This window comes from Scylla paramamosain, chromosome 15 (assembly GCF_035594125.1).
Source record: "Scylla paramamosain isolate STU-SP2022 chromosome 15, ASM3559412v1, whole genome shotgun sequence".
Lineage (NCBI taxonomy): Eukaryota > Metazoa > Arthropoda > Malacostraca > Decapoda > Portunidae > Scylla > Scylla paramamosain.
The window spans coordinates 3149159-3170286 of NC_087165.1; the positions used below are offsets into that span (position 1 = coordinate 3149159).

The window sequence follows — 21128 nt, forward strand, 5'->3', positions numbered from 1 at the left end:
CTTTGTCTCTGGCGGTACCGCTTACCAGTGAGTTGCCTGATCTTAAAGGAGAGCAACTGCAAGTCCTGCAAACTCGTTGTGAAATTACTTTAGCTTGGGTTACCTGATGTGAGATTACATTACTTTACTTTGGGTTACGTTAATTTAGGTTAGGTTATTTTACATAAGGTTTTATAAGATTAGGTTAAGTTAGGTTAGGTTACATTATGTTAGATTTGGTTACATTAGCTTAGGTTATGTTGAGTTATTTTATTTTTTGTTAGGTTATTTTAGGTTATTCTCTCTCTCTCTCTCTCTCTCTCTCTCTCTCATTTATTGAAATATCTCTTCCATTCATCCACTACTTACACTTCATTCGTCAATCGTCTTCCAAGGCGTTTCACTGGTAAATACCCATAAAATGCCTCAGAAGGTGATTGATGAGTGAAGCACATAGCGCACTTGCCTAATATTCAAATCACCCTAGCTCAAAACTTTGCGAGAGTCCATTGGTAGTGCTATATATCACTGAATAGGAAATTTCATTCTGCGTTCAGTGATATGTGTCCACTCTTGTTGAGACAAAAAAAAAGTTGATGACAATTGCAAAAAGTTGACGGTCAGTTTATAAAAAGTTTTATTGTTTTTTTTTTACGCATGCGCTATAGTGTTACAAGTTTGACATGCTTTTTTTGTAATAAATTGTATTAATCTTATTACCTAGAAAAACTGAGCTTTATCAATTCATTAGTTGAAAAGCTGGTGGCAATTTCTGTCACCACGTACATGGCTCACTTGCCTGATATTCAAATCACTCAAGCTCAAAACTTTGCGAGAGCCTAATGGTTGTGCTGTATAGCGTTGGATAGGAAATTTCATTCTGTGTTCAGTGATATGTATCCACTCTTGTGGAGACAAAAGTAAGTTAGTGAAAACTGCAGGAAACTGACGGTCACTTTACAAAAAAGTTTTAACTTATATTACTCTTATTAACAACAAAACTTGAGCTTGATCAGTTAATCAATTAAAAAGTTAGCTTTGACTTTGCGCATGCACAGCGTTACTTTAAATTTGATATAAGGAGCTTTATTTAAATTATAACAACATGGCATTAAAATTGGTTGAGTAGTTTTTGAAAATCTTATTTTCGACACCTTTCTTCTTTTTGCAAGTTACCCATCGACTTCACCCAATGGTTACGATCGGCCGCTTAGTTAAGGAGATATTAGCGTTTGAATAGCGTCACGGTCTGGCCGGGCCGGGCTGCTCAAAAAGAAACAACAACCTCTGAAGAATGTCTATTTCTCCATCGTACAGAACTCGGAAATAGGAGAAGATTCTAGGGCTAAGTGAGACGCCATCATGTTTGTCAACAGCTCTAATTCTTCCTTTCTCAGTACATTCTTACAAAACTACAAAAACTATCACACAATGAGTTTTGACTTATAAACTTATACTTAGTAAATGTAATACTTATGAACATAAATTACTAAAGTTCTTTTCCTTGGCTAAAGCCCCTTATTTAGGACTAGAAACACAGCAGCAAGAAATACTGGCACATTATAGGAACGTGACTATGTGACAGTAAACGAAAACGAGAGATTGGCCGTCCATTTTGAGGGAGACTTAAGAAACTAGAACAACACTCATAAAATTAAGATTATTGAGGTTATTTCAGATTTAACAACCTCTATAGTAGACTTTGCTTCAATCGTATCTAAGCTTTGCGCATAGTTGGTAGCTTTGATTTCTTCAGCGACGAGGAAAAGTTGCCGAATTTCATGTTATTTCTCATTTACTAGATCGACTTTTGCATTTTCCTTCTAGCTATACCTAAAGAAAGAGGTGATCTATCCAAATATGCCTTCAAAATCATCATATAAAATATAGCAGTAAAACCCAGTGGAGAGAGAGAGAGAGAGAGAGAGAGAGAGAGAGAGAGAGAGAGAGAGAGAGAGAGAGAGAGAGAGAGAGAGAGAGAGAGAGAGAGAGAGAGAGAGAGAGAGAGAGAGAGAGAGAATTTCAGGCACCCGGGAGATGGCGCACTAGCCTAATATTATATTAAAAAAAAAAAAAAAATGCGAGAGCCGAATGGTTGTGTTGGTAGCTTACCGTTGATAGGAAATTCCATTCTGCGTTCAATGGTATGTGTCCAATCTTGTTAAGAGAAAAAAAAATAGTTGGTGAAAATTGAGAAATTTTGAAAAAAAAAAATGAATAAATAAAAACTATTTTCAACACACTTCTACTTTTTTGCAAGTTACCGATTGACTTTAACCAAAAGAGGAGATGAAAGCTATATCATTTAAAATTTATAGAGTTGTTTTATTATATGGTGCTGATTTCCTTGCGATCGGACGCGTAGCTACGGGGATATTAGCGTTTGAATAGCGTTATGGTTGGGTCAGGCCAGGCCGGGCCGTGCCTGGCCGCTCAAAATAAAACAACCTCCATAGTAAACTTCACTTCGCTCTTAAATAGTGAAGAAATCTATGGTTGTATGGTGATGTTCGGAGCGATCGCGAAAGTGGCTTAATCGGAGGCAAAAAGCAAACCAATTTTGGCCTTTAATATACCTTTTTTTTTTTTTTTTATGTAGGAGGGACACCGGCCAAGGGCAACAAAAATCTAAGAAAAAAAATAAATAAAAAGAACACTGAGATGCCGGTCCCCGAATAGGGTACAAAGCAGTAGTCAAAAATTTAAGGAAAAGTTTCTTGAAACCTCCCTCTTCAAGGAGTTCAAGTCATAGGAAATACAGAAGCAGGCAGGGAGTTCCTGAGTTTACCAGAGAAAGGGATGAATGATTGAGAATGCTGGTTAACTCTTGCATTAGAGAGGTGGACAGAATAGGGGTGAGAGAAAGAAGAAAGTCTTGTGCAGCGAAGCCACGAGAGGAGGGGAGGCATACAGTTAGCAAGATCAGAAGACCAGTTAGCATGAAAATAGTGGTAGGAGATAGCTAGAGATGCAACTTTGTGGTGATAAGAAAGAGGCTGAAGACAGACAGTTAGAGAGGAGTTGATGAGACGAAAAGCTTGTCATTCCACCCTGTTTAGAAGAGCGGTATGAGTGTAACCCTCCCCAGACATGTGAAACAAACTCCATACATGGGCGGATAAGGCCCTTGTACAGAGTTAGCAGCTGAGGGCGTGAGAAAAACTGACAGAGACGTCTCAGAACGCCTAACTTCATAGAAGTTGCTTTAGCTAGAGATGAGATGTGAAGCTTCCAGTTTAGATTATATGAAAAGGACAGACTGAGGATGTTCAGTGTAGAAGAGGAGGATAGTTGAGTGTCATTGAAGAAGAGGGGGTAGTTGTCTGGAAGATTGTGTCGAATTGATAGATAGTTTGATAGACTGAGTTTTTTAAGCATTGAACAATACCAAGTTTGCTCTGCCCCAATCAGAAATTTTAGAGAGATCAGAAGTCAGGCGTTTTGTGGCTTCCCTGCGTGAACTGTTTAATTCCTGAAGGACTGGACGTCTATGAAAAGACGTGGAAAAGTGCTAGGGTGGTATCATCAATGTAGGAGTGCATAGAACAAGAAGTTTGGTTTAAAAGATCATTGATGAATAATCAAAAGAGAGTGGATGACAGAACAGAATCCTGAGGAACACCACTGTTAACAGACTTAGGAGAAGAACAGTGACCGTCTACCACAGCAACAATTGAACGGTCAGAAAGGAAATCTGAGATGAAATTACAGAAAGAAAGATAGAAGCCGTAGGACGGTAGTTTGGAAATCAAAGCTTTGTGCCAGACTCTATCAAAAGCCTTTGATATGTCTAAGGCAACAGTACAAGTTTCACCAAAATCTCTAAAAGAGGATGGATGACCAAGACTCAGTAAGGAAACCCAGATCACCAGTTGAGCAGTCTTGACGGAACCCATACTGGTGATCAGATAGAAGGTTGTGAAGTGATAGATTTTCAAGAATCTTCCTGTTGAGGATAGATTCAAAAACTTTAGATAAGCAGGAAATAAAAGCAATAGGAAGGTAGTTTGGGGGATTAGACCGGTGACCCTTTTTAGGAACAGGCTGAATGTAGGCAAACTTCCAGCAAGAAGGAAAGGTAGATGTTGACAGACAGAGTTGAAAGAGTTTGACTAGGCAAGGTGCAAACACGGATGCGCAGTTTCGGAGAAAAATAGGAGGGACTCCAGCAGGTCCATAAGTCTTCCGAGGGTTTAGGCCAGCAAGGGCATTGAAAACTTCATTGTGAAGAATTTTAATAGGTACCATGAAGTAGTCAGAGGGTGAAGGAGAGGGAGGAACAAGCCCTGAATCGTTCAAGGTAAAGTTTTTAGCAAATGTTTGAGCGAAGAGGTCAGCTTTAGAGATAGATGTGATAGAAGTGGTGCCATCTGGTTGAAATAAAAGAGGGAAAGAAGAAAAAGCAAAATTATTGGAAATGTTTTTAGCTAATTGCCAGAAGTCACGAGAAGAGTTAGATGTTGAAAGATCTTGAGTTTCTATTTGTTACTGTATGTAAAGCGTATGTACCTCATGTCATTATTCCTCGGCATTTATAAGTAAAATGTTCAATAGTTTTCTATTTGCATGAAAACGTGTAATATGTGTAAGTATCAGTATTCAATGCTATATTAAGCACCAAAGCCGATGCTTACTTGTTAGTAGAGTGTGGTTAACCCAATGGTCGCCTGTGGGCGTCACTCACGGCCAAGTCATGCCCAGACAAAGATGGGCAGGATGGTGACCGAGGTAAATAGTTAATTTTGTAGTAAAAACTGATTGTCATAGTGCCAAGTTGATTGCATGTATTGTTAATGAATATTGTAATATGTTGAAAGTGTTTAATATCAGTGTATAATGTTATTTTGTAAGAAATTGAGACCGAGAACATGTTTGCAGTTCTTACGGTCATGCCTACCTCATCAATAAACATCAGAGAGAGAACTGCCTTTCCTCAACCCTATGATGATGGAAGTGATCAGTAAAACAGATCACCTGAGAGCCAATTGATGCCCAGCCGGTGCAGCTACGCTATTAATGAAGGAATTTTGGCTAGTTGGAGAACTAGCCAAAAACTCCTTCATTAATAGAAAGTGTCAAAATTTAAAGTGTCAAAAGTTAATGGTGAGCGTTTCTCACTGAACGTATATGTGGAAACGCGTAAGTCATTCCTTTGTGTACACTATTAAAAGAAACGTGAAAATCCATCTAGTTACTTTAAAGATTGAAAGTACATGGACACACCTATGTCAAGTCCAGTGGAATCGCTGTCCAAAAGACGCATGGGAGGTTTTATATTATTTGACTAGTAAAACACCTCAATAGGCGATTGATGAGCGAAGCGGTCAGTAACCTAAAATAAACTAAACCTAAAACAAACTAACCTAACCTAAATTAATTTAGTAATTTAAATATAATAGTAAAATAATGAAAAAGTGGAACCAAGCCATAAATCGCAAAATGAACTAATATTCAAATCATTCTAGCTAAAAACTTTGTGAGAGCTGAATAATTGTGGTGTATACCGTTGGATAGGAAATTTCATTGTGTGTTCAGTGGTATGTGCCCTCTCTTGTTGAAACAGATAAAAGTTGATGAAAATTGCAGAAAATTGAGGTTAGTTGTAAAATTGCATTTTCGACACTTACAGTTTTTACAAGTTACCCATTGAATTCACCCAATAGAAGAAATTAACCCTACATCATATCAAACTGATAGAATTGTGCTATCAGATGGTGCAAATTTCGTTACAATCGGCAACGTAGTTCATGAAACATTAGCGTTTGAATAGCGTTATGGTCGGGGCGCGATGGGCCGGGAAACTTGGCTAAGATTCAAATCACTCTAGCTAAAAAAAACTTTGTGAGAGCCGAATAGTTATGGTATATACCGTTGGATAAGAAATTTCATTGTGCGCTGAGCACTGTGTATCCTATCTCGTTAAAACAAAAGAAAGTTGGTGAAAATTGCAGAAAACAGGACCACTTTACAAAATAACTTTTTCGACACCCTTCTACTTTTTGGAAGTTAGCAATTAACTTCAAACAACAGGGGAAACGAAAGTTATGTAATATAAAATTAATAGAATTGTATTATCATAGAGTGCTAATTTCGTTAGGATCGGTCGCGTAGTTCCACAGATATTAGCGTTTGAACGGCGTTACAGTCAGGCCAGGGCGCTCAAAATGTAACTTCAACCTCAATAGAAAACTTCGCTTCGCTCGTAATAAATGGGAATTAAAATAGTATTTCCGATATTTTCTTTACCCTCATACTAACGAGTGATGATCGTGCTTGCCCAGAAACAATATCAATAAAAATAACCCCCAAACCAAACTAAACCTAACTTAACCTAACTAAACTTTAAAAATTGCTGTCAGCATTATAAATAATTTGTGGTGGATATAAATACAAATAAATAAATAAATAAATAAATAAATAAATAATATATATATATATATATATATATATATATATATATATATATATATATATATATATATATATATATATATATATATATATATATATATATATGGAGTTCAAATTACTCAGAATGAGTAAGGGTAAGAAAAAGCTACATTGAGACTTAAAAATTTAAAATAATACCGGTACTTGTAAGGTGACAGTGGACGCTGGCTGGAAATAAACCATAACTCTCGGACTGCAAACAGTTTCCTAAACGCATCCGAACGCGGCATTTCGAACGCCGAAATCTCTTAATTTAGAGGCTGTATATAATTTTTGTCGCATAGGAACACTTTGCTACATTTTGATATTTATAACAACTTTCCCTTGTATAGGACTGGTAAATATTACTGGGGTTTGCTGTTGGGGAAGGGTAGTTCTCCCCAACATTTCCAATACGATTTCTTCGGATTTGGTGGATCTAACCCGAAGCGCCGGGCTGGAAAAGCGTTTAAATCGGAAGCGGTTACATTGGTTTAAGTAAATGAGTAGTGGTGCGTAACAAGGGTCTAACGCGCCACACCCCCGTGAAAACCGTTTTATTGCATATAACACTAGTTTAACCTGTCCTCTATGCGCTGTGATTGAATGTAAGACCTTTGTTACAGTGGAAGTATGATGGATAGTCCTTACAAAAAAAAATTCTATTTTCAACCTCCCAGACAGGCGCAGCTGCTGACCCAGGCATGGGTCGAGAGAGAAGGGTACAATATCCCGTAGCAGTGAGTGGGTAAGCGAACCAGTTTTAGGGGTCGAGAGAGAAGGGTCCAATATCCTGTAGCATGGGTGGGTAAGACATTGGCGGGAGTGTGACGTCACGGGCTGCGAGTATGTATGGGGGAGCATGATGCATGATGATAATGATAATAATATTATCATTAATCATGTTTTTTTTACATTATTATCATTATTATTATTATCATTATTATTATTATTATTATTATTATCGATATTAACGTGTACCACCATTTTTTAACCAATATTTTGACAGAAAATGAAGTCGAAGTTCAGTAATACCTGGTAAATACATTGAGAATTTAAAATTATTTATTTATTCTTTAACAAAAATAAACATACATAATTACATGATACATATTACCTCGAATCTGGTGACGAAACTAATCTCCCTAAGTTGCAGGTGAGTGCTGATATATTTTTCATTCAAGACGTCTCTTGTATAAATCAAATGATCGACGATTCTAGTGAGCGTTTATCTCAGCTCGTGATACCTCAGTTATTGGTGAGCATCATTCTTTACCATATCCATATCCAGGTCAAGACAGATGCCTTAAACAGGCCAAACGATAATACTTATGGCAAACTATGAGAAAAAAAATATCTTTCAGCATGGCGCTCTCTGTTCTCATTGTGCTTCACGCTCCGCATCACTTGCTCACGATAATGCCTCACTGCCACATCCCATTGCTTCAGCACCATGGGATGCCATCTCTGTTGATTTGCTCAAGCTCCCACTTACACAGCATGGTTATTATTATCTTTTGGTATGTGTTGACAGTTTTTCACGCTTCACCATCCTCGTTGCTCTCAAGAACAAAACAACAAATTCTGTTGGTTGCGCAGTCATTGATAACGCAATTTGTCCTTATGACTCTCCTCGTGTCCTTATCTGATAATGGCATAGAATTCAATAACGGTCTTACAGATGTGTAAAGAACTTCACATCAAGAAATGCAACACTGTTTCTCACTCGCCCAGTTCAAAAAGCAAAATAGAGCGTTGCAATAAACGTATCCTTGACATTCTGCGACACATAACGGAAGTAAAGCATACATGGGACGAATGGCTTCCTCGATTAGCCTGCTCTCTAAACTCAGCGATTCATTCTGCCAGCAACGAGTCTCCTTACTTCGTGCTGTCTGGTAAAGACAAGCGTCTTCCGTACAAATGCCTCCATAGTGCCCAGCGCCCTGTGTATAACATGGATGATTACGTTAAGTGTCGTCTGCGCGATTTTCAATAGACACATAAGGTCATTCATGGTCGCCTCACTTTGTCACAAGTGAGAAGATGGAGAAACAGCACCGCTGAGCAACAGCCCATCGAAGTAGGTGATATCGTTTTCACTAGAGTTCACGATCGTAACTCTAAATTAGATCCATTATTCACTGCTCCATATCGTGCGATAGATTCTCTCCATGACAACAAAGTCGAGCTTTTAGGTCTCAAGACCTTAGCAGAACACTTAAAACGTCTTAACAAAAGTTTCGATGATGAGCATGCACAACAGATAATACTCCATCCTGAGCCAACTGATAGCTCATCAAATCTAACTTCACACACCTTCTTACAGACAAAAACTTTGCTCTCACACTAAGGTTTAGTCATTGTATGGGTTCAATATTCTGCATATATATGTGTAAATTCTCTCTTGCTTAAATATACTATGTTATATATTATCGTGTCATGTCTGAATATTATTCTTAAGGATTATTGCTCATGTACTATTATCATTATCTTTCGTATCTTAATGCTCTATTGTTATCATACTCGTGCAAAAACGCATTTCTCGTTGGAGAAGGCACTGTATCAGTCGTAATATTATTATGATTATATATATATATATATATATATATATATATATATATATATATATATATATATATATATATATATATATATATATATATATATATTATTTCATGTTTTTGTATGTTTCCATGTATTTAGTGTCCCCATGTTGTTAAATCTATCTATTTTTACCTTCCCTCTCACTCGTTGGGGAATTCCACACCTCACCACCCTCGCTGAGTGTCCCTTGAGAAAACACCTGCAGGTCCCATCCTCGCAGGTCATTAGCTAAAATAACGCCAACTGTGATTGGCCCAATTTCCCCAGTTTCTGGGCCATAATTGGCCATTCCCTCAGTTTTCTTCTTAACTCGAGTAGGCACTTCTCCATAAATAGACCTGTGGTGTAGCTTTCAAGTCACTCATCAGAGAGCAGAGTCATCAATCAGTCACCAGTTCAGATAGCACAATCAGTTCATTATCAAGTCGGAGTTATCCTTCAAAAACTCCGAGAAAGGCGCCCATTTCTCACCCATTCCTCCACAACACCCATTCCTTAACTCAATTACAGCATAGGTAGGCCAGGCGTGGATGTCCACCTGAGACACGAAGGCGATGCCGCTGTTGAGGCTCTGTCTTTCCTCATTAACGACGGAGCTCTCGTGTCCGCGACTGGGGACGACACCCTACACATGTGGTCATTGCGGTAGAAAACACCACAGATTTTGCATTCTCTCAAGTTCCAGAGGGAGAGGTATGTGTGGGGTACGCTGGGAGAGGCTGGTGTGGGCTGGAAGAGGCTGGGAGAGGCTGGGATGTGGTGAAAAGTGTGCTGAAAAGTATGTTTCTCAATTGAAAATCTTAATAAATTCATGTTTTTTCTAAGTTTGTTGCTGGTGAGAGAGTGTGGGAGAGAATAGGAGAGGCTGGGATGTTCTGGGAGAGGCTGGGAGAGGCTGAGAGAGGATGAAAAATATGTTTCTCGGTTGAAAATCTTAATAAATTCATGTTTTTTCTAAGTTTATTGCAGATGAGAGAGTTTGGGAGAGGCTGGGATGTTCTGGGATAGGCTGGGATGTGCTGGGAGAGGCTGGGATGTGCTGAGAGAGGGTGAAAAGTATGTTTCTCAGTTGAAAATCTTAATAAATTCATGTTTTTTCTAAGTTTGTTGCTGGTGAGAGAGTTTGGGAGAGGCTGGGAGAGGCTGGGATGTTCTGAGATAGGCTGGGATGTGCTGGGAGAGGCTGGGATGTGCTGAGAGAGGGTGAAAAGTATGTTTATCAGTTGAAAATCTTAATAAATTCATGTTTTTTCTAAGTTTATTGTGGGTGAGAGAGTTTGGGAGAGGCTGGGAGAGGCTGGGATGTTCTGTGATGTTCTGGGATAGGCTGAGATGTGCTGGGAGAGGCTGGAATGTGCTGAGAGAGGGTGAAAAGTATGTTTATCAGTTGAAAATCTTAATAAATTCATGTTTTTTCTAAGTTTATTGTGGGTGAGAGAGTTTGGGAGAGGCTGGGATGTTCTGGGATAGGCTGGGATGTGCTGGGAGAGGCTGGGATGTGCTGAGAGAGGGTGAAAAGTATGTTTCTCAGTTGAAAATCTTAATAAATTCATGTTTTTTCTAAGTTTGTTGCTGGTGAGAGAGTGTGGGAGAGGCTGGGATAGGCTGGGATGTGCTGGGAGAGGCTGAGAGAGGATGAAAAGTATGTTTCTCAGTTGAAAATCTTAATAAATTCATGTTTTTTTCTAAGTTTATTGCAGGTGAGAGAGTTTGGGAGAGGCTGGGATGTTCTGGGATAGGCTGGGATGTGCTGGGAGAGGCTGGGATGTGCTGAGAGAGGGTGAAAAGTATGTTTCTCAGTTGAAAATCTTAATAAATTCATGTTTTTTCTAAGTTTGTTGCTGGTGAGAGAGTTTGGGAGAGGCTGGGATGTTCTGTGATGTTCTGGGATAGGCTGGGATGTGCTGGGAGAGGCTGGGATGTGCTGAGAGAGGGTGAAATGTATGTTTATCAGTTGAAAATCTAATAAATTCATGTTTTTTCTAAGTTTATTGTGGGTGAGAGAGTTTGGGAGAGGCTGGGATAGGCTGGGATGTGCTGGGAGAGGCTGGGATGTGCTGAGAGAGGGTGAAAAGTATGTTTCTCAGTTGAAAATCTTAATAAATTCATGTTTACTCTAAGTTTATTGTGGGTGAGAGAGTTTGGGAGAGGCTGGGAGAGGCCGGGATAGGCTGAGATGTGCTGGGAGAGGCTGGGATGTGCTGAGAGAGGGTGAAAAGTATATTTCTCAGTTGAAAATCAAAGGCTCCTGAGAAAGGTTAGGGCACACGGGATAGATGGGAAGGTGTTAGGCTGGATAGAGTCATGGCTTAGTGACAGGCGACAGAGAGTGGTAATAAACGGCTCGAAATCCGAGTGGGGTCATGTAATTAGTGGGGTGCCACGGGGATCAGTATTAGGGCCATTGTTATTTCTAATGTATATCAATGACTTGGATAGTGGAATTAGTAGTGATGTTAGTAAATTTGTGGATGTCACAAAGATAGGTAGATTAATTAGGTCAGAATCGGATGCCATCGCCTTGCAGGCAGACTTAGATAGAATGAATGAATGGACGGATAGATGGCAAATGCAATTTAATATCAATAAATGCAAAGTGCTTAGCGTAGGTAGAGGAAACCCACACTATAGGTACACATTAGACAGCCAAACTCTGGTAGGTACAGGGTACGAGAAAGATTTAGGAGTTTTAGTTAGCTCTGAACTCCGTCTAGGGAAGCAATGCATAGAAGCCAGAAACAAGGCAAATAGGGTACTAGGATTTATTTTTAGGAGTGTTAAAAGTAGAAGGCCGGGAGTAATATTAAAGTTATACTTGGCGCTGGTCAGACCTCATCTAGACTACGCGGTGCAATTCTGGTCCCCACATTACAGGAAAGATATAGGTCTATTAGAATCAGTACAGAGGAGAATGACTAAAAGGATACAGGGGATGAGGAGTATTCCTTACGAGGCGAGATTGAAGCTGTTGAATTTACATTCTTTAGAGAGACGTAGGTTAAGAGGGGACCTGATAGAAGTCTTTAAGTGGTATAAGGGTTATAACAAGGGAGATGTAAGCAAAATTCTTAGGATCAGCAACCAGGGTAGAACAAGAAATAACGGGTTCAAGCTTGAAAAATTTAGGTTTAGGAAGGAGATAGGGAAAAATTGGTTCTCAAATAGAGTGGTAGACGAGTGGAACGGACTCAGTAAAAATGTAGTTAGTGCTAGGACACTAGAGAGCTTTAAGAGAAGATTAGACAAGTTTATGGATGGGGATAACAGATGGAAATAGGTAGGTGTGTTTCAAACAGGGACTGCCACGTGTAAGCTTGGTCGCTTCTTGCAGCTTCCCTTATTTCTTATGTTCTTATGTTCTTCAGTTCCGTCTAGCTCTCAAGTGTGTGCGGCGTAAAATCAGGCGTCTTATTATATCACCAGTACAAACATCATTAAAGGAAGAAAAGGTAATCCGCGTTTTGTGTGTGTTCCTTTACTTGCACAATATCTAAACCACTTACCCACGCAATCCACGCTACCTATCATTATCTACATCCTCGGAAAACTTCAAGCCAGTAATCTGTGACATCTGTCCTGCCATCATCCACACTCTGAAGATTACATTATCTCTTCATCCAGAACGGTCAACATTCAAGTCTTCATCATATCAGAACAGTGGTGGCAAAGACTACCGATACAAGTGGGTGGGTAGAAATTACATGACACAAGTGACTGGCAGCAGTTATTTGATACAGAATTAACATTTTATTGTCATCACACCTGGAACTGGTGTGGTGCCGAAGGAGGGTAGTGGTTGCCTTGTCTGATATATGCTTTAAATTTTTAAAACTTTATTTCATTAAACACCACCACAGATTCTGTATGATATTACTTTATCTTTTCTTAAATTCTTTACTTTTTACCTTCGGTTACTTGACAGCATGTTCGAGCATTTAAAGAATAATTATTTGGTAGTTACTGTGAATTTTACTCACAGGCACTCATGTCTCTTCGGATTATTAAGTTCATGGGCGTAGTTCACGTTTAACAAAAGAGGTGGGTGCAACTCGGAGGACAGAATGACAGCTCACCTCACAAAACAAATTTATTTAATCACTATTTCATCATAATTAATTCACAATTTAATTCACATGAACTTAAGGGAAGAACAGAGAAAACTTAATACCTAAAATTCCTCCACACACTTCCACCTAAATGGTAGGCATTCCTGCCTGCTCAAAAAAAAAAAAAAAAAATAGATTACTCCCCCCGGAACCGAAAATAAGGTGAGGTGGTCTAGAGACCGTTGCCCACATCCTACACACACGGCAATATAATCCACTTGGAACTCCCCCTCCCCCAATGCTACGGTTCAGCTAGGTGGCAAACTGACCGGCCGTCGCTCACCGCAAAGCGTTTTTCCTGACCTTACGTCTCGTGGCAAGGAATCGGGTCCCATACACGTACTGCCTTAACCACACTCGACCGCCAAATGCACACTGGCCTTTACAAGCGTTACTTCTTTTAACACTACCCCTTAACATAGTGTGAGAAATGCACTCAACTAAAACATTACATTTGTAAGACAGAACGGAGGTGAGTAGGGAGTGGCGTCACGAACCATCGGCTTTGCTGACATCCCGGCATGCATATATCATTATTTCACTTATATTTCACTTTAATACACTTCTTTTCACTCTCTAGTTATTGTCATTGTCTTCCCTAACAAATATATATAGTCACACACTATTATAACTTTAAATTTCAAGGCATTTTACCTGTAAGAGAGAGGGGAGGTGAGTAAAGAAAGGCGTCGAGGCACAGCGGAGCTTTGCCCAGCCGCATTTTCGTGGCGTCCCTCTTGGGGTCTGGCTTGCAAGATGCCTCGATAACATTTAATTCCCTCTCTTCTCTGCTTCGCTATACAACCTTAGGATTTATCATCTCATTAGTGAAAACAATCAAGGAATGTGGAAAAATTTAGTGGCAGGAGCAAAAATAATTCCCGGGGTTGTTTTTGATAATTTCCCTTTTGAGTGATTGATATCTGTATTCCCGCCTAGTCAGGTGAGACATTAATTTTTGTATACCTTACCCACTTGAGCTATTACATATACGCGTCAGCGGGTCATTTAAAATACACTGAGAAGACAAGGAAGGCGGCATCACATGGCTATCTTCCTCAGGAGATTGTTTTTTTTTTTTTTTCACATCACTTGATTTCTCACTAACAATAATTATATCAACAGATATACATACACATATAAAAAGAAACTAGGTATAAGGTAGTGCAAACCTTTGAGTTATCAAACTTGGTAATTCTCTCTTCGACCTCCCATCACTCCTGAAATTCTCAATAAGCCTAACAGGTCTCAGCATAAAACGACAACATTGAAGTCCCTTGAAGACCCGTTGCCATCCTTTATCCTAGTGGATTCCATACTCCAATTTACTCACCTAAATCAATCCATTTTGTCCACCCTCCTAAATTATTCCTGTCAGCATCCCAACCTACGCTCACTTGAGAGTCTGAATGACTTGCCAAGCTTAGCAAATCTGGCACATTCTGCACCTAAGTTAACACTCCCCGAGTCCCTGACTTGACATTCTTAACATATATAGATATAAATATTCATTCACTCATCTTCATTCACTCATACCTTCCGTCTCCACAGCAGGTGACCTTCCTCGGTGAGTTGTTGTCAGAACTTGGATTACGTCCTGATGTCCCTCCAACCCTCACAGCCAGTGGATTGTCCAGGGGTGCCTGTCCATACCTCTTGTGAGGAAATGGTTTCCCATTAAGATGTGACTGAGTATGTAGGGCCTGTCCACCCTCTTCCTAGAGTGGTTCCCCTCGGGGTTCCCCCTTCAAGTCCTTCAGGGCTCAAATTAGGCCTAGGAGAGTTACAGCGGACAGCAACTGACTGGATCCACTCGACCGAACAATAAATACACTTCATACGCCCTACCCTTGGATGTTCTCTCACTTTTCTGACATACTCACACAAAATATAACTTAATTCTAAGTACTATAGGCGTCTTTTGGAACAGACATTTTTATGTTGCACACATTAGCACTCCTCTGAGGCGTTAAAGAGGACATCTCATCTGGGGTGGTGGAGATTCATTTTCAGCCCATTATCACATCACACTTCAGGAGGGGCCAGCAGCCACTCTTCCAGTTCTTCACAAGGTTTGGCCTTTTCCGCAGCCCTTCTGAGCGGATACCCAGCACAGAGAGCAGCCAGGATTGTGCCCAGAGGGCAATAGGTCCTCTGTGCGGTGCTGCCACCTCCCGGGTTGTACGGTGTCGTGTAGTGCACTGTGATGTGATGCCGGGCCAGTAAGTCTTGGTACTAGTAAGACAGGAACTCCCTTCCATTGTTGGAGACCAGGGACTGCGGTACTCCGAAATCTTCCACATAGCTCTCCAATGCGTTAATGATTAGTTGAGTGCATTTGTTTTTAAGTGGTACAAATGTAACAAAACACCTATAGTGGTCGATTATGGTGAGGACATATCCGAGAACCTGAGTTTCTGCCACCATGTCAGTAAGATCTATTCCTACCCTCTCAAGTGGTTTGTGCGTGGGAGGTGTCTCTTGCCATTTTTGCTGTAATCCTGCGGTATCCTTGAATCTTTAACAGACAATGCAATTTTTCACATACATACAGGTTTCTGGTTTCAAATTGGCCCAATAGAAGGATTCCTTTACCATGGCAATGGCCTTCCTTTGTCCCAAATGCCCTGTTGATATGTGTGAAAATTTTAATGCCTTGCTCTTTAGACTTTGAGGAACCGCCAGGCAATAATTTAAGCTCCTATCGGTCTTTTCTCTGACATAATATAAAATTCTTTCCTGTACTGCAAACTGTTCCAAAATGGTCTTGGGATAAATTTTAGTGGGCGGTTTTCCTCCCTCCAGATACTATGTCATTTCTTTACACCAAACATCCTCTCTTTGAGCCTGTACAAAAAACCTTGGGCTTTCAGACTTAGGAAATCTGTCTGTGTCTGATGCATCTGCACTGCCCTGGATAGGTTGCCTGCCACCAGGTTGTTTACACCTTAAATACTTTACATTATAAGAGTATTTTCGCATCTCAAGAATTCATGTAAGGGCTTTTTTTTTTTTTTCCTTTTGAAAATGCTAGTCAAGGGTTGGTGGTCTGTATAAATAGTGAATTCATTTCTCCAGAGGTAGTTATGGAAATTTCGGCAGGTTAGAACTACCCCTAATGCCTCTCTATCAGTGACTGAGTACCGGGTCTCTGTAGAGATTAATTTCTTTGAAAAGTATCCAATAGGTTGGTTACTCCCATCAGGTTGTATCTGGCTAAGGACTCCTCCAGCAGGAGTTTTACTGGCATCAGTAGTGACTAGGAAGGGTTGGGTTAAATCTGTCCCTATCAAGACAGGGGCATAGGATATTACTTCTTTCCGTTTCTCAAAAGCTAATTTACACTCCTTCATCTACTTGAATTGGGTATTTTTCTTTGTAAGTGGCACAGCTATTAATGCAAAGTTTGGGTTATGCTTTCTATATGAGGCCATGCCCAGAAAACGTCTGACATCCCTGACGGTCTTAGGTGGACGAATTTCTTGAATAGTCTCCACATTCTTTGGAACTGGTTTACATCTTTCCTTTGAGACTACATGACCTAAAAATTTAACTTCAGCCTCTCCAAATTTACATTTACTTAAATTTAGTTTCATCCCATTCTGTTCAGGGACCTGAAGTACTTTATCAATCCTTTCTAGCATAGGGAAGTCTGGTGCCCACAGGATGACATCATCTAAATAGTTTCTTACCCATCCTTCCTTCAATAACTGGGTTAAGATAGTGGCCATTTGCCTGGAAATATGGCAGGGAACATGAAAAAAAACGAATGGTAGTCTTCTGAACCGATACAATGATGTCCTGTCACTGAAGGTGGTAACATCTCGTGATTGTTCATTTAGCATTACTTGGAAGTAGGCCCCCTTTAAGTCTAAGGTTGTGTAGTATTGATGGCCTGAGGCCTGTTCTACTAGTTCATTTAATCTAGAGAGTGGGCAGATGGCGGTAGCAAGGTGTTGGTTTACTCTACGATAGTCAAGGCACATTCTCTTGGTGCCATTGGGCTTGTTCACTAGTACTATGGCACTTAACCAGGTTGAGGTGGAGGGTTCTATGATTCTGAGCCTCCATGTCTTCTAACATGTCCTTAATTATACCCTTTGCTGTCTCTAGGTACCTATAGGTGGGCACCATGATTGGAGTGTGGTCTGAGAATTCAATATTAAAAGGGGAAGTTATGAAAGTTCCAATCTCCAATCAATGCTTGATCATTAGCCATAACTGTTCCTTCTAAACTCTTCCTTTGAACTTTTGATAAATTAGCCATATTTTGTTGGACCCAAAGGTCTCCTAATTTTGTCTTTCGGTCTCCTAGGGCAGTAGACTGCTCAAAGTGGGGCACCAAGTCATTATGTATGATGTGAACAGAAATTGAACTTCCTCCTACTGGCCAAATAAGGTACCTGTCTTGAAAACTTTTGAAGCCTTTGTAGTATTTGTTACAGCGTAAGGAATTTCTTCATTTTAATTTACTACAGCACAAAATGGGTCACATTGATATTGCCTTGAGGATGTATTACTAATGTAGTCCCTATTTTCTCCTTGCTTGGTAAGAATACAAACTTTGATTGATGGAGGCCTGGAGTAATTTTGTTGGGTGTGTGGATATTATTATGAGAGAGTGAGATTGTTATTAAAGGTTTTATTTTTCAAATTCTCTTGATTTTTACTTTTATGGTGGATTACTCTTATGATGTAAGGCTTCTTCCCCCACACTACGGTCTTCTTAGCGTTCCACAGAAATTATTTCCTAGGATGTCTGGTAGCTATCTGACACTGCTCGTACCCACTGCTTAGTAATACCCTCGCTTCCCACTTCTACGTCCAGCATTACTGATCCCAAAAGTCTGATGAGAGACCCTTTAACACCCAGTAAGGCAAGAAGGCGTCTCTATCAATTTACTTTTCCTAATCTTTTTGCTGTTTCTTGTTTCATGATGGAAATGTAACTGCCAGTGTCTACTAGAGCAGAAATTATGTTTACCAGCAATGAAATGACTATCTCTATATCCTCCTGTTCTACTCATAATTGGTAATTCACGCGATCTGGACAATCTGGCTTCCCCTACAACAATTTTGCCTATGGCAGTCAAAACATTCCCCTGGTCCTGGGGCTTTCATACACTGCTCGAGATTGTGAGTGTGGTTGTTGCAATAGGTACTCGTACAGTAAGTGCTAGGTTTTTAGGGTGGCTAACGTCTCTCATGTTGCCTAGGCGAGTATCTTTGTCTCTCTCTGGAGAGACAAAGATTGTCTTGGGGAGCTAGTCTGGGCTCTTAGTTGATTAAGGCTTTTGGTTAGGGTTTCTACTTGTTGTCTTAAACTCTCTATCTCCTCATCCCTACCCTGGTGTGGGCTCTTTTTTAATTTGGTTAATTTCTGGGACTCTGATGTACAACAACAGCTGTCGCTGATACTCAAACCTTTCCATAAATTCTGACAATGGGTAATCTTCCACTAAGAAACCCTCAGTTTTCTCCGTCACTTCCCTAAGCAACCCTCACCATATTTTCCTTTTGATGGTTTTGTCTCTATTTGGGAGTTTCTCACTTGGGAATTTTGTCTCTAGTAATATGTACTTACAAATTTAATTTGTTTGGGAAAGCTTGTGGGTTCTCGTTATAACCCCCACCCACAGCACCTTCTTTCAAATTTATCCATGTTGTTGGGTTATTTCTTTACTAATAGTTGGGTTTAGGAAGGGGGATAAAACCCCAGGGAGGAGTTAGGATTCTTTTAATCTCTAACTTTTCGGCTAAATAGCCATCCTCAGAGAGACTGATTTACATGAGTGAAAACACACTATTTATAACGACATACAAAATTTTGTATTTTTATATATAACATTTATATTATATTTGTATATAACATACAAAAGTTTTGTATGTTGTTATAAATAGTGTGTTTTCACTCATGTAAATCAGTCTCTCTGAGGATGGCTATTCAGCTGAAACGTTAGAGATTAAAAGAATCCTAACTCCTCCCTGGGTTTTTATCCCCTTCCTAAACCCAACTACTTGTCAACATGAACAGTTTACTAATAGTCTTGAACCTAACCTTAATCCAGGCTAACTTATGTATCTACCTTAATCCAGGCTAACTTGATATATTACCTTAATCCAGGCTAAGACTTGAATCTACCTTAATCTAAACTAAGACATAAATTTATTCTTAATCAAGGCTACCCCAATCCATCCCAGTTTATCCAAGTCCACCCTAGTTTCTCCCAGTCCATCTTAGACCCTCTCAGTATTTGACTGTGATCTACCAGGGAAATTCTCCACATTTTGCTTGCTTTATGACCAATAGTGGTTGTCAGTTCCCAGCTACAGTGCCTTTTCCTCTAAGTAACAATCAACCTAGATCCCACTGCTGCAACCATGTTTGGTGCCGTAAGAGGGTATTAGTTGCCTTGTCTAATTAATATATTCTTTATTTTTCTTGACTTTATTTTATTAAACACCACCACAGACTTTATATATTACCTTACTTTACCTTAAATTCTTTACTTTATACCTTTGGTTACTTGGTAGCATGTTCGACCATTTAAAAATAATTATTTGGTAGCGTTACTGTGAATTTTACTTAGAGGTACTGATGTCTCTTCGGATTATTAAGTTCATAGGCGTAGTTCCTGTTTAAGAAAAGGGGTGGGTGCAACTGGGAGAACAGAATGACAGCTCACCTTCTCGCAAAAAAAAATTACTTAAAAGCTATTTCAACATAATTAATTCACATTTTAATTCACATGAACTTAAGGGAAGAAGAACAGAGAAAACTTAATATCCAAAATTCCTTCACACACTTCCTCCTAAATGATAGGCATTCCTCCCTGCTAAAAATAAATTTAGATTATTTTCCCCCGGGGCCGAAAATAAGGCGAGGTGGTCCAGAGACCGTCGTTCACATCCTACACACACGATAACATAATTCACTTGAAAAACTTTTCTCCTCCCCCTCATCCCCGGCACTATTACGGTTCAGCGAGGTGGCCAACTGACCGGCCGTCACTCACCGCATAGCGTTTTTCCTGAACGCCATCTTTAGGGCCTCATACACGCTCAGGCGGCCGGACAGGCTGCCTGAATAAAACAGGACTGTTCAGGCCAAACTGAGCGTGTATGGGGTATTCAGGCGGCCTGCGCAGGCCGCCGGACAGGCGGCCTCACGAACCTGTAGCTGACAGGTTGGCTCCGTCCGGCCAGCGTCCGGTTTAGGCCTGTTTGAGCGTGTATGGGCACATGAGGTGGCCTTGAGGCCACATTTCTCAGTACAGATCTCCGCAACCTACTGTCAATATGTGTACCGCACTGACCACCAGCTGCACCACAGAACAGCGCCAATTTTGGGCAAAATTTATTGAAATATACAAAGAAAATCCGTGCCTTTGGAAAATCAGGTCTAAAGAGTATTCAGATAAAGTAAAAAAGAATGCAGTGTATGACTTGCTTGTTGCAAAATTAAAAGAACAGTGGAGCTAGTTACCAAGAAATCAACAACATGAGGAGCTCTTTCAGGAGAGTGCAAGAAAGTTTTGTCGTCCATGAAGTCAGGTACAGTGTCCGCATATATATAATAGTATATAATATAGTATATTATATAGCATAGTATATAATATATAAATTTTTCTTAAGCCTACTTTCATGATGCTGTTTATACAGGCAGTCGCAAGTATATCCAACTCTTCTTTATCTAGGGGAGAAGCCATGATCTTTACTCCGCGGTGTCTCTCTAGAATTGAGCGTGGCTTTGAGACAGGACTGAATAGTGTGTGGATGACATCAGGTGACCCGTCCGGCTGCCTGATCCTTAACCACACTCGACCGCCAAATGCACACTGGTCTTTACAAGGAGTTATTTCCTTTAACACTACCCCTTAAAATGGTGAGAGAAATACTGTAGCCGCACCGGCTGGGCATCAATTGGCTCTCAGGTGATCTGTTTTACTGATCACACCCATCATCGTAGGGTCGAGGAAAGGCAGTTCTCTCTCTGACGTTTATTGA

At 40.0% G+C, this 21128-nt stretch overlaps 1 protein-coding gene across 4 annotated transcripts in view; it reads right to left on the bottom strand.

Annotated features, from left to right (window-relative positions):
• The window catches only part of LOC135107275 (uncharacterized), a 55508-nt gene extending 39775 nt beyond the window's left edge, over window positions 1-15733 (bottom strand). For 2 of the 4 annotated variants that reach the window (XR_010271678.1, XM_064016941.1), the window contains exon 1: window positions 14658-15733. The gene's annotated coding sequence lies outside the window, so the exon portion shown is untranslated. Of the gene's footprint in view, window positions 1-13775; window positions 13927-14657 lie in introns of all 4 variants that reach the window. The other 2 variants (XR_010271679.1, XM_064016940.1) reach the window with 2 other exon arrangements.
• Between the last annotated feature and the right edge of the window lie 5395 nt (window positions 15734-21128).